Source organism: Podarcis tiliguerta (genome assembly GCF_965153285.1).
Source record: "Podarcis tiliguerta genome assembly, chromosome: 5".
Taxonomy (NCBI): Eukaryota; Metazoa; Chordata; class Lepidosauria; order Squamata; family Lacertidae; genus Podarcis; species Podarcis tiliguerta.
This window is the reverse complement of record NC_139538.1, coordinates 33,064,873-33,077,969: the sequence shown is the minus strand read 5'-3', so window position 1 is coordinate 33,077,969 and position 13,097 is coordinate 33,064,873. Positions and strand designations below refer to the sequence as shown.

At 44.1% G+C, this 13,097-nt stretch overlaps 1 protein-coding gene and 1 long non-coding RNA gene across 2 annotated transcripts in view; both read right to left on the bottom strand.

Annotated features, from left to right (window-relative positions):
• The window catches only part of PIK3CB (phosphatidylinositol-4,5-bisphosphate 3-kinase catalytic subunit beta), a 115,887-nt gene extending 112,028 nt beyond the window's left edge, over nt 1-3,859 (bottom strand). Inside the window, exon 1 of the mRNA XM_083442641.1 lies at nt 3,722-3,859. The gene's annotated coding sequence lies outside the window, so the exon portion shown is untranslated. The remainder of the gene's footprint in view (nt 1-3,721) is intronic.
• Nucleotides 3,860-8,296: 4,437 nt separating this feature from the next.
• Nucleotides 8,297-10,977, bottom strand: LOC310678725. The gene is made up of 3 exons (XR_014511898.1): nt 10,842-10,977; nt 9,401-9,528; nt 8,297-8,505 (listed from the first exon to the last, which is right to left on the bottom strand). It is a non-coding gene; the product is annotated as an uncharacterized lncRNA (long non-coding RNA).
• Nucleotides 10,978-13,097: the final 2,120 nt, after the last annotated feature.

The following is a 13,097-nucleotide window of genomic DNA, read 5'->3' as shown; positions in this document are numbered from 1 at the left end:
AGGAGATAGTACAAGAATACTTGGCTAGTTTAGATGTATTCAAGTCTCCAGGGCCAGATGAACTGCATCCAAGAGTATTAAAAGAACTGGCAGATGTGATCTCAGAACCACTGGCAGTCATCTTTGAGAATTCCTGGAGAACAGGCGAAGTCCCGGCAGACTGGAGGAGGGCAAATGTTGTCCCTATTTTCAAAAAGGGGGAAAGAGAGGACCCAAATAATTACCGCCCAGTCAGTCTAATATCAATACCAGGGAAGATTCTGGAGCAGATCATTAGGCAAACAATCTGTGAGCACCTAGAAAGGAATGCTGTGATCACCAATAGTCAGCATGGATTTCTGAAAAATAAGTCATGTCAGACTAACCTGATCTCATTTTTTGACAGAATTACAAGCCTGGTAGATGAAGGGAACGCAGTGGATGTAGTCTACCTTGATTTCAGCAAGGCATTTGACAAGGTGCCCCATGATATTCTTGTAAAGAAGCTGGTAAAATGCGGTCTTGACTATGCTACCACTCAGTGGATTTGTAACTGGCTGACTGACCGGACCCAAAGGGTGCTCATCAATGGTTCCTCTTCATCCTGGAGAAGAGTGACTAGTGGGGTGCCACAGGGTTCTGTCTTGGGCCCGGTCTTATTCAACATCTTTATCAACGACTTGGATGATGGACTCAAGGGCATCCTGATCATATTTGCAGATGACACCAAACTGGGAGGGGTGGCTAACACCCCAGAAGACAGGATCACACTTCAAAACGACCTTGACAGATTAGAGAACTGGGCCAAAACAAACAAGATGAATTTTAACAGGGAGAAATGTAAAGTATTGCACTTGGGCAAAAAAAATGAGAGGCACAAATACAAGATGGGTGACACCTGGCTTGAGAGCAGTACATGTGAAAAGGATCTAGGAGTCTTGGTTGACCACAAACTTAACATGAGCCAACAGTGTGACGCGGCAGCTAAAAAAGCCAATGCAATTCTGGGCTGCATCAATAGGAGTATAGCATCTAGATCAAGGGAAGTTATAGTGCCACTGTATTCTGCTCTGGTCAGACCTCACCTGGAGTACTGTGTCCAGTTCTGGGCACCACAGTTCAAGAAGGACACTGACAAACTAGAACGTGTACAGAGGAGGGCAACCAAAATGGTCAAAGGCCTGGAAACAATGCCTTATGAGGATCGGCTAAGGGAGCTGGGCATGTTTAGCCTGGAGAAGAGGAGGTTAAGGGGTGATATGATAGCCATGTTCAAATATATAAAAGGATGTCACATAGAGGAGGGAGAAAGGTTGTTTTCTGCTGCTCCAGAGAAGCGGACACGGAGCAATGGATCCAAACTACAAGAAAGAAGATTCCACCTAAACATTAGGAAGAACTTCCTGACAGTAAGAGCTGTTTGACAGTGGAATTTGCTGCCAAGGAGTGTGGTGGAGTCTCCTTCTTTGGAGGTCTTTAAGCAGAGGCTTGACAACCATATGTCAGGAGTGCTCTGATGGTGTTTCCTGCTTGGCAGGGGGTTGGACTCGATGACCCTTGTGGTCTCTTCCAACTCTATGATTCTATGATTCTATGATTCTATGATTCTACAGTTAGTCTTCTGAAGACCCTTCCCTCAAGCTGCAGAAGTTCTAGTCACACCACACCTGTGTTTCAAAGCAGCTAGGCTCTTATTTCCATGCCATCCCCACTTTGTCACACCCTCCATCTGCCATTGGTTTGTTGGCTGGAGGGGTGGAGCCACAGTAGGAAAGCTAAAGGTTCAGATTCAGTCTCAACATGAAATTATATTATTTTTCAAGAGAGGAAAAATGAGGGTAGAGTTACTAAATGATTGAACGAGTAGACCTGGAGTTGTAATTAGCTGATTGCCCAGCTGGTGGTGGTCCTAGAGCCTATTTAGAAATTGTTGTCCTATAAAACTTCCAGCAGCATAAGAAAGTAGAGCAGGGAGCTAATTAACTTTTTTTTTGTTTTGTTCCCTTGTCTACTGAGAAGTCTGATCTCAAACTATCATATGTTGGGCTTATAGGTATGTTTCGCTTATATGCAGTCTTCTCAAGCCTCAGAAAAGACTATTTTCTTGGTTTGTGTCAGTTGAAACCAACCAGGAAAGATGCATTCTAGTTGCTAGGAAAAAGGGAAATTTGACATTCCAAGGATTAGGAAATGAGACAGAAGCAGGGAAAGTGCACTGAAGGGGAGGGGGAAATATCAGCTCTTTAGGACCCCAGGGATTCCTAACCCCCTGGTGTCCAAACAACTCACTCACCCGTCACAACTCTGACTTCACTCATTCACTAAAAACACTGAAAGACAGTAGTAGTCAGGCTGACTCATCTCTCAGAAATCACTTTGCATGGTACTTGCACCTTTTGTTCCATAACTTCCTTTCTAGGAGAGCTGAAGTATTGCTTCTTTAAAAAATGAAAGCTCAGAGTCTGAGATCCCTGTAGGCTGCGGACTGAGTGCATCAGTACCAACAGCACCCATCGCTTGGTGGCACTGGACATGATAAAGGTAAAGGGACCCCTGACCGTTAGGTCCAATCATGGCCGACTCTGGGGTTGTGGCACTCATCTCGCTTTATTGGCAGAGGGAGCTGGCATACAGCTTCCGGGTCATGTGGCCAGCATGACTAAGACGCTTCTGGCAAACCAGAGCAGCACACGGAAATGCCGTTTACCTTCCCGCCGGAGCAGTACCTATTTATCTACTTGCACTTTGATGTGCTTTTGAACTGCTAGGTTGGCAGGAGCAGGGACCGAGCAACGGGAGCTCACCCCATCGCCAAGATTCAAAGCGCCAACCTTCTGATCAGCAAGTCCTAGGCTCTGTGGTTTAACCCACAGCGCCACCCGCATCTCTTCACTGAACATGATAGCACTCTTCAAATGCCAGAAAGGCTGCCATGGAGAAGAGGGCAAAGATGACTTGTTCTCAGCCCGGAGACCAGGACTAATTCCAATAGGCTTAAGTTACAGGAGGGTAGTTTTTGTCAAACATTATGGACAAACCTAGAGGGGTGGTGGGGACGTGGGTGGCACTGTGGTCTAAACCACAGAGCCTAGGGCTTCCAATCAGAAGGTTGGCGGTTCGAATCTCCACAACGGGGTGAGCTCCCATTGTTCGGTCCCAGCTCCTGCCCACGTAGCAGTTCGAAAGCACGTCAAAGTGCAAGTAGATAAATAGGTACCACTCTGGCAGGAAGGTAAACGGCGTTTCTGTGCACTGCTCTGGTTCACCAGAAGTGGCTTAGTCATGCTGACCACATGACCCAGAAGCTGTCTGCGGACAAACGTCGGCTCCCTTGGCCTATAGAGTGAGATGAGCGCCACAACCCCAGAGTCGTCCGCGACTGGACTTAACTGTCAGGGGGTACCTTTACCTTTACCTAGAGGGGTAATGGACTCCCACTTACTGGAGATCTCAACCAGAGGCTTGGCAGCCAAGTGTTGGGCGTGTCCCACCTCATATGCAGGATTGTAACTGGTTTTGTGATGGTAGAAAGAGTCACAAACAATCTCTTTTTCAACAGGCCAATGAAGCTATGTATTGTACTGTCAGATATGGGCAAGCAATATCATTTAAAAAGAACAACAGCAAAGAATGCAGCATAGCACCAATGTGTTAAATCACCCAAACCTTTCCTGTTCCGGAATTTAAAATCTTATGTCCCCTTCTTTATTCATAGGTTTAGGACCTGCTGCGTTATGCATACCTTTCAGGTTGTGGTCTTCATGTTGTGACATCATTTGCCCTAAGGCGAATTAGTTTTATCCTGGAGTAGTTGACATCATGTCTGCATTCCACCTCTCTGCATTTCTAGATCAGTTCAGATCAGAAATGATTGCTCATCTGAATATGAGACACTCAAGGCAAACTGAAGGAGCAGAGATACTGCAGTAGATAAGAGGGCTGTGGTGGCTGGTATTGTGACATCTATCTGTCATCAAGCTATTTAAGATGAGCTTAAATAATTTCCAGTGGTTATTGTCAGAGTGGGGGTGGGGAAAACGAGAGAAAACGTTTGTTGATGGGTAAAAATATTTTTCCAGTCATGCTGTTCTTCTGTGCAGATTGACTGCCCCACCAAGTCTGGCATAGCTTGTTCCTTGACACACCCTGTGAGTGGAACCTCTTGTCTAAGATAAACTTCCCTTTACAGCATTCAAACACAGCATTTTATGTACATTATAAATTTAACTTTATCAATCAGGACAAGGTTTGGCTCCTATTGGCCTGAAATAGGAACCTGATCAAAGGAAAGAAGTGTGGTTATTTTTCCTCACCTTACAAGTTCCTCTATGCTATTATTACAGAAACTTGAAAGAAACTTGAAAGCCTTATAATCCCCTAATATACTTCCCGGAGCAAAGAAAGTCCATCAATTACTCTGGTGTTCCATGATGATGTAATCACCCCTTCTCTTTAAAAAGTCATGGAACTGTGCTCCCTCATGTTTCCCCTTCACTGAACTGAATTGAATAGTACTTGTGACAATTCGGGTGCCTGGGATATCTTACTATTTGATGCCAAGGGTGCCATAACAGTTATCATGACTAAAGTTACTACAAAACAGGAAGCGGTTTTGTAAATAAAATAGAACATCATTTGAATGCTGGCTGCAGCAAATCCAGGCACTCTTTTTATAGGGTGCATTGGTTTATTTCCTGTGGTCATTTTGTATGATCCCAATGTAAATTAAATTCCTTAAAATGAGAAAACTACTTTGTAAGATGAGGAATGGATATTTCATAGACGTCTTCTAATCTTGGGACTAGCATTCGGTACTGTGGTTCAGTATTTATGGAATCAGATAATCAGATAGTCTTCCTTACAAATCTTTAAGCTATCTTCCAGTTTGTTGGCAATATATACTCAACATAAGCATAAGAAAATGGCTAAACTAGCCTCATTGGTTCCTTAAAAGAGCTATTAGCCCCACCTAGTGGCCAAAACAGAATTCCAACTAGTCTGTCAATGCATTTATTCTTGGATATATGGATAGTTTTGTGCCGCTCTCAGTCATTTCATTGAACATATGCAAGATAAGTTGCTCTAATTCTGCTATGCTGCTTCATGCAGATTTGCTATGTGGGTTTGTTTTCCCTTCCATGTTACACTGAGGGTACAAAAAGATAATACACAACTGTCCATATGACTGCAGTTAGAATGTCTTTATAATAGCCCATATCTAACAAAAGTATTTTGCAAAGTTGTTTAGAGCGTACTATATTAAACAGTGCAATATAATGAACATTTACTTGGAAGGAAACCCTACTGTGTTCAAAGGAGGACACTCTCAGGTGAATGTGCATACAGTGGTACCTCGGGTTAAGTACTTAATTCATTCCGGAGGTCTGTTCTTAACCTGAAACTGTTCTTAACCTGAAGCACCACTTTAGCTAATGGGGCCTCCCACTGCCGCCACACCGCCAGAGCATGATTTCTGTTCTCATCATGAAGCAAAGTTCTTAACCTGAAGCACTATTTCTGGGTTAGCGGAGTCTGTAACCTGAAGTGTGTGTGTGTGGGGGGGGTGTCTTTCATCACAGGGATAGCCAATGCTGTGCCTCATTGGACTACAACTCCCATCATCCCTGAGCATTAGCCCTGCTGGCAGCAGCTGATGGGAATTGTATCTTAATCTGGAGGCTACCTCAGTGGCTACTTCTGCAGCATGTGAGTTTGTCTAACTGGCTAGAAAGCCCTACATTAATTGTGCATTGTGTGAATAATATTCTCATTTGAATAATTTGCTGCCATTTACAAATTTGGATATTTCACTACTTACCCTGGCTCCACAACTTTTACAATCTGCTTAATATTCATTAAAGAGCATTGGTCCCATAATATATCCCCTCTACCCCTTGTGAAAACAGTCTCTTTTTTGGCCACCGTTTCCTTTCCCTTAATCCTTTCCCCTATTTCTGAACTTCAGAGGCAAATGGTACTCCTAATGCAGTCAAAATAGAACCATTAATGCAAAAGTGGGAGGTATCAACAGGCTTGGGAGAACCCAAAGTTTGCAGAAGTACAAAAAAAAAAAGCTTAAGAATTTTTTTAAAGGAAATTCCCCAAACAGCCTGGTAACAGCTAAGCATGCTCAGAGCTTGTGGAATTCTCATTCATTCATATGCTGCTTTTGTATGAAATTGTCCACAGAATGGCTCACGACATGTCAAATGGGCAATACGCACACATGCACACACACCACAAATAATCATATCAATAAGTAAATACACATCGACTGGGATGCGGGTGGCGCTGTGGTCTAAACCACTGAGCCTCTTGGGCTTGCCGATCAGAAGGTTGGTGGTTCAAATCCCTGCAATGGGGTGAGCACCCATTGTTCTGTCCCAGATCTTGCCAAGTAGATAAATAGGTGCAAGCAGAGAAATAGGTGACGGAAAGGTAAACGGCATTTCCGTGCGCTTCCGTCACGGTGTTCCATTGTGCCAGAAGTGGTTTGGTCATGCTGGCCACATAACCCAGAAAGCTGTCTGTGGACAAATGCCGGCTCCCTCGGCCTGAAGCGAGATGAGCACCGCAACCCCATAGTCGCCTTTGACTGGACTTAACCATCCAGGGGTCCTTTACCTTTACCTTTTTTCCTTTACATGCTGACTAACTGTTGTGGCTGAGTAGGATGGGGGATGCAATGAAGATGTATGGGCATAAGGAGATATACAAATTTAATAATTAAATGGATGAATAATGGTAGAAGATATGACTAAATGACTGGTTGTAGCACTGAACTGGAAAATTCCACACTGCAACATTTTGTTGCAGGTCTGACTTGCTCAGTTACTAATCTTTGCATTTTTTTGTTCCTGCATTCTTATCTACCCCATGACTGCTTACTAAGTGTCCTTAGGAGACTTTGTTGAGTGATTTTTTAAAAGGAAATGTGAACATCCAGGCATATAGTGTCTACATGTTCATCCTATCTGCATGCTTACCGACATTCCTGTAGAACACAAAGATAATAGCGAGGCAAATTTCACTTTGCAGAAGTCATGCTGACATTGTGACCTTCGGCGGTAGAAATATTCTCAGCTGCACACTCAGGTTTTCTCAGGGCCTTTGCTTTCGGTTTGAGCCCTGCGTTTTATGCCACAAAGTGCCTGGTTCTCTGCTACAAAATTTCATTTTCAGTCCTGGTTGCTTCCTGGTGCTGTCGAGCATTGCACTGAAATTTTCCTTTGAAGCTCTGCCTGAAGGGGAGTAGTAACAGAACTTCAAAGCAAAGCTGACCCCATCTTTGTGCAGTCTGGCCATGATGCTTGGCAGCCCTCGAGAAGCAAGCAGGGGAGTTAAAAAGAAATATCCATGTAATTAGCTGAGTGAGTGAGTGTGAAACTTCCAAACTCAGCGCCAGCCAGTGCCAAATAATGGGAACAAGGAATGGCAGTGGGAAATGTTGCTAGGCAAAGATTTCTGATGCTTTGGTAAAACGGAAGGTCCAAAATGGAAGAGGAATGTTGGCACGTTTCAGAATCATACTGAAGAAATTGGCAGAAGCTTCTGCCATAGAGAGGTGCTTGTAGAGAATAATACCCCTTATTCCTAAACACCTGCACTCAAAAATATCTCAGAAGCTCTGCTGAGCAAGGGTTGAGATTGCCTGCCATATAAGAGGTAAGATGGATGTCCTCAGGGCTGAGGCATTATGTCACATCAGATTTTCTTGGATACTTCATGTACAAGGGAAATGTAGCATTCTTGGGACAGAGGACCCTCTGTTTCTGTCAGGGCCCTGATAATGATAATAATAATAATAATAATAATAATAATAATAATAATAATAATAATAATAAATGTTATTTATACCTCACCCATCCAGCTGGGTTTCCCCAGTTACTCTTGGCGGCTCCCAACAAAGTATTAAAATACAGTGGTCTGTTAAGCATTAAAAGCTTCCCTAAAGAGGGCTGCCTTCAGATGTCTTCTAAAAGTCTGGTAGTTGTTGTTCTCTTTGACATCTGGTGGGAGGGTGTTCCACAGGGCGGGTGCCACTACCAAGAAGGCTCTCTTCCTGGTTCTCTGTAACTTGGCTTCTCACAGTGAGGGAACTACCAGAACGGCCTCGGCACTGGGCCTCCAGGTAGAATAATGGTGGTGGAGACGCTCCTTCAGGTATACTGGGCCAAGGCCATTTAGGGCTTTAAAGGTGAGCACCAACACTTTGAATTGTGCCCAGCCTTGCCACCCTCCCGAGCCAGCCACACCTGTTGTCAATTATTGCAGTGCCCCACCTAAAGAATATTGATTTCTCCCATGCTGCTCATGGGCTGAGTCCATCAATCCCTGGAGAGCTTCAGGAAAAGAGGTAGACAGGGAACTAAGTGTTTGCCCTTGGCACAGAAATGTCTAGTTCTCACACTGATCTACAGTTTGTCCACATCCACTGTTTCTTTGGTTGCGTTTTGGTGCTTCCTTCATTTGAAATGAGTCTTGGAGCTGCTTAGACTGTTTCTGACATTTCAGTTGTTGTTCTTCCTAAACGGAAACAATTCAGAGCAGGGCATACATTTAAATCAAGAGTTTTCCCTTTCAAAGACCTCATAATCCATCTTGATCCCATTCGTTTAAAACAACAGTTGTATGTTTTCGTAACTTATGTATTAATTTATATAGAGGAAGAAAGATTTTCCCCTCCCCTTTTTCCTATTCCCACATACCAGGCTTGGTTCCTGATATTTATTTACTTTCTGTCATTTAATTCTGTGCCCCTTAAGAGGGTTTTAGATTGAAACCAATTTCTTCCCAATGAACTCCAGGCAGCTAAACTGGTTTAACTTCCAGTTAGCGGTGAGTAAAGATTACTAGAGGCTTTAGTTATTGTGTACATGCAGTAAGTGGTTGTGGCAGAAGTCAGAAATAACAAAGCCTGGAGGCATAATCTACCATGAAGATTAGTCATTAGGTGCTAACGCCAGGTACAAAGGGGGACTGCATCTGAACACCAATTACAGGTGACCATGAGCACAATGAGACTAAAAAGGTAAAGGACCCCGGACGGTTAAGTGCAGTCAAAGGTGACTATGGAGTTGCGGCACTCATCTCACTTTCAGGCCAAGGGAGCTGGTATTTGTCCACAGACAGCTTTCAGGGTCATGTGGCCAGCATGACTAAACCACTTCTGGCACAACAGAACACCGTGACGGAAACCAGAGCACATGGAAATGCCGTTTACCTTCCCGCTGCAGCGGTACCTATTTATCTGCTTGCACTGGTGTGCTTTGAAACCGCTAGGTTGGCATGAGCTGGGACAGAGCAATGGGAGCTCATTGCATTGTGGGGATTCGAATTGCTGACCTTTTGATCGGCAAGCCCAAAGAGGCTCAATGGTTTAAACCACAGTGCCACGCGCTGAGACTATTGCCCTCCTGACCTGCTTGTGGGCTTCCTATAGGATGCTGTAATAGATAGGTCTTGATCCAGCAGGGCTCTTCTTAAGTTCTTAAGATCTCCTGCACTTGTCATATCAGAAGTAATAGAATGCATGACCTTTTTGCAAAGCTGTGCAGAAGAAAATATGGCTACAAAAATCTCATTGTTCAACCAACTGAACATCCATCTACAGCAGATGGGATCCTTTGCATGGTTTAAAATACTTCTGATATTTCAAAAGTGATCCTCAGTCTTTGCATGATTACTTAGAGGACTTTCAGTATTTTTCAGGTTTGTACCATGCTGAAGAAAGACTGACGAGACAGAAGTATTGTTTCTGGGGGGACAGGGGATGGGCAGGTGGGGGGCACTCCCTGGTCTTGAATGGGGAAACTGTGCCACTAAAGGACCAGGTGCACAGCCTTGGGGTCATTTTGGACTCACTGCTGTCCATGGAAGCCCAGGTTAATTCCACCTGGTAAAATGGCTGAAACCCTAACTGTCTATGCCTTTTCTCACCAGAGTTGTAGATGTCCTGGTTATCTCCTGCTTGGATTACTGCAGTGTGCTCTATATGGGGCTGCCTTTGAAGGTGGCTCGGAAATGGGTGGCATACAAATAATAAAATTATTATTAATAATTATTTCAAGAAAGCTTACAGCCTGAGTCTACACCTGTTTACTTCAGACCCAGCAAGCACAGCGTCCTCCCAAGTAAATGCACTGGCCATGTCAATCTTCCAGCATGCTTACTCACAAGTAAATCCTGCTGTGAGTTCAGTGGGCCTACTCCCAGGTAAACATGACATAGGATCAAACTCCCCACCTGATTGTGACGGATGCGAGTCGCTTGGACTTCATTCTTGAGGTTTATTCCAAGTAACTTAACTCTGAGTGCAGCTCCCTTGGGGGCAAATTCTTTGGAGGGATGGCAGAGGGATGTGGTGTCATCTTTAGCTGTTAGAAATACTGAGGGAAAACATGAAACCCCAAAGGGGCCGACATCCCATACAGTTCCCTTTGTATCAAGTGTCTGGGCCTCCAGAGGGAATAGGCAGAGGCTGCTAATGCTGTGGACTGAGGGGAAGGGGGGTGAACGCTCATTCCTTATTTTTAACAGTTAAATTCTTGAGGGAAATAATAGATATCAAAGGTGGCAGGGGTGTCCTTTTCTATTAACTGTCTGTCTTTCCGGGAGATGGGGTGGGAGCGGGATGGACAAGGACTTGCAGTGATTTAACTTTGGGGGGTGAGGCGGGGGAAGCTCTCACACTGTTTCAATTAGGAAAGTCTATGTTGTCATATAGCTCCAAGGGATAACTGAAACTTTTTGGAGAACGCTTCTTAATTCACCGGCCCCCTCTTTTTTATTGGCCGCTGCCACATGGAGTTCATTTCACATTTCTGCTATAATGTAAGTGATATAGAAAAAATAGTTCTCACATTGTGTCAGGTCCACTGGTGCACAGGCGGGCTGGTTTCATTGCAGACAGATGATGCACTTGCTCCCCAAGGCTGCTACCTCCACCCATACCAGTCTTGGAGGAAGGGGATGGAATTGTCTGTGTGTACACACACATCGTTTTGCCTCACTTGGTCGTCTTTGCGCAAGGCCTGCTTACTCGCAGCAGATGAACGTGTGAACGGATGCAAGGCGATATTAAAAGGTCTGTAATGTTTCACTTTTGAGTACAAGTGATCACTGAAGGTTGGCCCTCATCAAGTGATGGACAAGCATGGACAAGCATGGATGGACCAGCCCTTACATGAGAGGCATTATCGGTGGCATAGCATGGGTTGCCAGCATCCGGGGCCATGTGGAGGGAGCAGTGGTGTAGCGTGGGGGGTGCAGGGGGGGCCCGGCCGCACCGGGCGCAACATCTGGGGGTTAGGGTTAGGGGGCGCAAATCCACGGGTTAGGGGGCACAAATTACTTGCCTTGCCCTGGGTGCTGACAACCCACGCTACGCCACTGGGAGGGAGGGTAGGAAGGAGAGAAATGGATGGAGTACGCCTGTGCATTCAGCGTCACCCAGGAGATAACGCAGCCACAGAGATAAGAAAAGAAGAGTCACTCCATTGTCTGGAGAGGTCACTTCCTGGTTCACATGGACAGGTCGTTTTCAACAGAGCCCAGCGATGGAAGTGCTCAGCTGTACTGAGGCAGCACAGGGTGTTGACATTTTGTGCCCCTAACAATTTTGCATCCATACCAACCACCCCTGCTATGTTACTGGGAGTTGTCAAGTGCTGCGTGACTGCAGCATTGTAAATCATGGCATACACAGCCCTATCATATGCATGCTACTATTTTTTAAATCTTTTTTTAAAAAAGTTTTGACTGTTACCATTATTTCATCCCAAAATCCACAGGAGGGCAATATCTTTATCAGGCCAACCAAAATGTGTGTGTGTGCGCGCAAGCTTCTGAATTCTTCAGAAGGCTTCATCAGGCTAGACAGCAAACTAAACAGGGAGTGGGGGGGGGAGAATAAAAATTGGCTAATGTTGGAACCATTGATGTATACCCTCCACCATCTCTATTTATACCCCACACATATTCCTGGGTTGCTCCAGCCACTCTGGGCAGCTTCCAAGATACATAAAAACATAATAAAACATTAAACATTTGGGTCATTCTACATCAGTTCAGCGCGGTCATGCCACCCACTGTCTTGGATTGTGATGAAACATGGTGTACACCCTTCCCTTATGGTTGAAAGAAAACCCCTTAAATTTCCCCACTCTATCTCTAGCCAATTTTCGTAGTTTTAAATACCCCCAAACTGAAAAACAAGCCTGCACTTTTGGGGGAAAAACCCTCTGTAATAACCAATATTATTTTAGATTTTAAGATGAATAACTTTGTTTCATTAATTTTTTTCTATTACAGCTATGGATTGTAGGAAAGTTGTACCCCGTAGTCATTTTTCCCCCAAGATGTCCAAAAAACGAAAAAATTTGTTAGAAGACATAAGAGATCCATAAATTTTATTCTTTGTTGAGAAAGAGCATGTCTTTGCAATAATTTTCACCATCAAAAACTTTTGATTCCATCATGCCCTCATGCTGAAAATTTAGGTTTTCTATACCTCATTTTTTCACCAAAGAAACTACATTTATAATTTTTCTTAGGCATTTATAAAATCTTTTGAGTGCTGGTGTATTTTCCCCTGAAATCCTCATCATGTTATTGAGTTCTGTGTAAAATTTCAAAGAGATCTGATCATTGGTTATGGAGAAAAAATATAAAATGCACACAAGGCCGAGGATCTCAAGAGGAACACAAACACAGATTTCATGAAACTTTGAAGTGCTATAAAATTAAAACCGTTTGAGATAGAGGGGGGAAATTTAAGGGGGTTTCTTTCAACCATAAGGGAAGGGTGTACACCAAGTTTCATCAAAATCCAAGACAGTGGGTGGTGAAACCCTTGTTTTTTGCGTTGATTTGATGTGGAATGACCCATTTAAAAAAACCTTCCCTATACAGGATTGCCTTCAGACAGCTCAGGGGTTGGATAACTCCATACTCTCCAGCATTTCTCATCCAAAGGAAAAGTCAGACATTCCAAGATGAAATCAGAAACCAGGGAGACTTCTCTAAATCAGGGGTGTCCCTGAAAAACAGGGACACTTGGAGGGTCTGTTGATGATGTCTGCACTTAGTTTCAGTCTTAAGATGTAATGTGGAAGGAG